Genomic DNA, 3,200 nt, shown 5'->3' with positions numbered 1-3,200 from the left:
TTCTCTTTCTCTCTTTTCTGCCTGTTGCTCATCATAAATCAACTTAAGGTTATCATTGATCAAATCTGCTTGTCGTCCTAGATCATCTAGAACATCTTCTGCATGTGAGCACAGTGGTCAGATAGTTTCCTACCTGATAAATTTGATCCATATCATTCTGATTCTGAGAATTGTGTTCTAGCAATGGAGCACAATCTGCTCTTGTAGGCGGCTGTCTGGTTTGAGATGAGGAAACACAGAACTTTGTTTTGGGTGGCCACTTTCCTCCTTTAACAAATCTCCTATTAGCAAACTGAAATTCTTCTATGGGTGGAAAAGTATTTACATGAGTTCTGAACATCTTATTTACTGCAAAAAATGGCTTTTCCTCTGGTATGTACAACTGATTATTAGACCTGGGTGTGTGTATTGGTGGAAGGTTCTTCTGGTATGGAAACTTGTCTATAAAAGGATCTTCTTCCACTATTATGGATTGGTTCTTCGACTGGTACATGCTTTTCTGGTAAGACTATTGCCCTGGGAATTCTGGATTGGTTAGGATTAGGAATTATCTTAACACAACCATCTGCAACAGACATCCTCTTAATCATGCTATTTGTATTGTCTGTGGCCAATGATTTGTATTGAACATACCAATCACTGGGTAAGGATTCCTTATCATAATGCACACCTTCAATTTGTGCATTTCCTACCCCTACTGTGACACAATCCTTTAACACCGGTTGTTTCAGCTTTGGATGCACAATATTAGTTAACTGGAAGGATGTTTGAACTATTACCGACAAAAATTCACTATCATCTACCATAGATAGTCCTTGTAATCCTATCAAATCTTTCCAACAGTCCTTAAGATGAACATCTGTAAGACTGATAGCATAATCAGGGAAGATTGTTCCATGCTGACAACCCGATGACAGATTTCCCAATATTGTTCCTATTCAGGCATGATCATATGTATTATGCCTTGTGTCAAATAACTTTGTTATACAAGGAGTATTTAACCCATGTTTGAACAATGGAGCTAGACTGATTCTAATTGCTCCAAAATGTAAGTAATAGAATCTTCCTTCAACAACGTATTTTTTAAACTTTTTGATTTCATCGTCTGAGAATAAATTTAATCCTACTATTTGTACAGACGGACTTTTAATTCTAACTTTGAGCTCAACTTCTTTGAAGTAATATTTCTTTGATAGTTTGAACATAATAGGGACTGGATAAACTTCTTTAGTATTCAATGCAGGCGGGTTCCAGTTCTCAGGGTCCTCGACTTTCTCATGTTCATTTACTTCAAACTCAAGGGATCTATTTTCTACTTCAGATATTGATCTCTTATCAATGGTAGAAAAGGATCTCAAGAAATTGGCCATGGTGAACTGATACAATTCTATTCTAGAAGTCGACTGAAAGAGCTTTTATCTACTCAGCACAATGATAAACAAAGATGCTTTTCGAAGGCTTCCTGACTTTCTTCAGATTCTGTCTATAGAATGTATTTCGTTCAAGAATAGATATGACTTTGAAATCCAAGGAACGAGATATGGCTCCGATACCAAAATGGGGGTGACCGTTCAACAGAGACTAAAAACATTCAGTAGAGACAAAGATAAATGATAAAGCTTTGGAAACTCACTTTAATTAAAGTCGCAGCTTTCCCAAACAACAAATCTGATACAGATATCCTATCCTCGGGCGACCATGCACGAGTCACACGACCTCTCTCCACGGGTCTTCTACTCTCCAGCGCCTTACAGCTCAAACCTCTTTCGGATACAGGAACTGTCCTCAGACAGGCGACCCAGTAGGCTCCGATATTAATAAAAGCAAATAGAATACACAAAGCTTATTACAACAGAGATGCCTCAGAGTTCCTTACTCACAAGTTCTCTCACTCGAACGATGATCTGAACTTCTGCAAGCTATCTCTTAAAAAGACTTCTAACGAATCTAAACCTATCTAAGCAATGACGTCAAAAAGGAAATTATTGAGGGTCCTGTCGATATTTTCTTTCACCGACGGTGTCTACTCAATACTTTCCAATACAAGGAATCCTGCTACAACATGTGACCATTTTATCACATTGTTAGCAAAAGATTCTACCAGGGTCCCATCGGACTCCTGTTCTCCCACATGTCTTCTTCTGACGATCCTGGAGATTGTTTGTATTCATCAATTATTCTTTGGTGGTGTTTGTCCATCAATCGGTTGTACTCTTCGTCGATTCCTTCGTCTGGGTCCCGGGCATCTGTCAATTCATCTTTTTTCTTTCGGTGGAATTATTGTCCTGCGAGATGCTGTTGATGATGATTCTCCCTTTTCAATATTTGTTTTATCTTGTGGAGGCCTGACTGCTGAGGTGTATGTATCAATTCTTGCTTTTTCCACTTGTTCAAAAAAGGTAATGCGCTTATCTCAATATCAAGAAAAGAATCTTTAAAAGCTTTCCGAGTTGCAGGTGATCTCTGTACTGCCAGCTCAATGCCATCTAACAGTTCCCATTTGAATATTTGGAACATGTTGGTGGAGCTTTCAATAGCGTGCTGGATCCATGATCTACAATTTTCATTTAAAAGATCTTTATGCTGCCAACCGAGCTCAAAAATCATCGATGTGCAAATTCTCTTGGAAATCATTAAACTAATTATGTGAATGACATTACTATTCCAGTTTGGAGAAAGAACTGAAATAGTGACTAATGCCTTTTGATTAATTGCAAATTTTAAAACTTTAGGCTGTCCCTGTAAACCATCCATTTTGTTAAGAATTTGGAGTTTTTCAACCAACCTTAGATTTCCAAACTCATGGAACCAATCGACATGCTGTTTGATTAGTTCCTGGTTGTTACCAGTTTCTATTTCACCAATCCTTTCATGACTGAAAACTTGAGCAAATGGATTTGGGTTTATGCTTTCTCTCAGTCTTAAGCTATGAAAATCCCAAGGAAATGCAAATGTTCTTAAATATTGTAATGATCTTTGGATGCATTGAGATACTCTGGTAACCTGTATTTTTATGCACATTCCTCCTTTGATTTCCCAATCTGCAAAGTTTTCAAAGATCTCATATTGAGGGAACGTATCAGTAACTGAATAGTTTTCGTCAACTCTCTGCAAGAAGGAGGCTTCAAGTTCTTCAAAAATATCTGGAATCTTTAAAGAGACTAGGAACTTTATTAATTCTTCTTTGATGGGGATTTCTT

The sequence above is a fragment of the Pinus tabuliformis genome, chromosome 9 (assembly GCF_031772625.1).
Source record: "Pinus tabuliformis cultivar Carrire ecotype Pingquan chromosome 9, CPIR1, whole genome shotgun sequence".
NCBI classification, from domain to species: domain Eukaryota; kingdom Viridiplantae; phylum Streptophyta; class Pinopsida; order Pinales; family Pinaceae; genus Pinus; species Pinus tabuliformis.
The sequence above is the reverse complement of the archived record's forward strand: the minus strand, read 5'-3'. Positions refer to the sequence as shown.